Here is a 1,583-nt window from a genome sequence, read left to right as displayed (position 1 = left end):
CAGAAGACGAGCAATACCAAGTTTTGGTGAGTACGTAGAATGACTACAACTCACCTCCCGCACGGCTGGTGGGAATGTAAATGACACCACGACTTTGTATTGCTTTTTGGAAGTTTCTTGAAAGTTAAATGAACACATACCATAAGACACGACAATCCTACACATAGGCGCCTACCTCGCAGAAATGAAGACACACTTGCACAAAAATGCTTGTCTACGGATGTTCATAAAGACTCTATGAATAGATGCAGTTGGAAACAAGCCAGCTGGAAATAAGTTCAACGTCGATCAACTGGAGAAGAGATGAACAAGGTGCGTCGTAGTCACGCAGGGGAATACCACTCAAGAACTTAACAACATCATGGAGGTCAAAAACATCAGGCTGAGCGAACAGGCCCAAACAGAAACGAGTTACAAATCCTCTACGGTTCTGTCTATCTAAAACTTTAGGAAAAACATTTAACTTTTAGCGATGGAAGATAGATTAGTCATTGTCTGAGGCCATGGATGAGGGAGAAATTGACCATCAGGAGATGACGGATCTTTTGGCACTGATGGAAAAGTTCTACAGCCTGATTTGCACGCTGGTTACACGGGGACACACGTTTGTCAAACGGACTTCATTTTCTGTTGACAGTGGCTATACTATATTGTAGGTAAGGTGTATCTACCCACAGAGGATTTTAAAAGACATTGGACAAAGGGGAGTTCGAGATTACCTCTATTACATAAGACAAATACTGTAACATTCTTTTTTGACAAACTTTATCTTATTTACAATGTTTTTAGATGATTAAACGTAGTACTATACCGTGAGGAAACTGTTCAACTTCTAATGACCTATATTTTAGCTTCTTAAAATCTATAATGTGCATCATTAGCTGTGGATATTTGAAGATAGATTTTTTTGTGTTAGTAATTTGCACATGAAATAATATGTATATATGTGTAACATTACACACAATCAAGTTTTTACAGTTGTAAGTATGTTAATATTGTCTCATTATGCAAGTATAGAATACCACCTAATCCATATTTTGATAATATTTGAACTCCAGCAAAGTATCCAATAACAATGGCTTCCTGTGACAAAATTTTTATGATTTTGTCTAATCTTTTTGCAGCAAGAATGCAATGATCATTAATAATTCTAATCCAAAGGCAAAAAAAAAAAAAAAACAGTCTAAAGAAAGGACCAAATTGTTCTCTGTCACTATGATGTTCTTGGGTTTTGGGGGTTTTTTTGTTTCGATTTTATTTTGCCTTGGTTAAATGAAAATGGTTGATGGATTTTAATTTCATTTTATCCCTTTAATTCTACAGTAAATAATTAATCTTTTATGATGAAATGTAGTCATGTTTAATAATTCTGTCATTGTCTTTCATTGTAGCCCTGACTCTTAAGACCTTTTGATCCTTAGATTAGGCTTTAGCAAATTTTCTTTCGACGTGCAGACAGACATCTTTCATCAGATGTAGGATTAACCAGGATTAGCAATCTTGCAGAGACAGGGACACCCAGGACTCTATTTTCTGCAATGATCCTTTTTCTGTGGGTTGCAAGGAGATGTAATGAACTATGG

This window comes from Panthera pardus, unplaced genomic scaffold, assembly GCF_024362965.1.
Source record: "Panthera pardus isolate Hobbes unplaced genomic scaffold, ASM2436296v1 HiC_scaffold_1, whole genome shotgun sequence".
Lineage (NCBI taxonomy): Eukaryota > Metazoa > Chordata > Mammalia > Carnivora > Felidae > Panthera > Panthera pardus.
The sequence above is the reverse complement of the archived record's forward strand: the minus strand, read 5'-3'. Positions refer to the sequence as shown.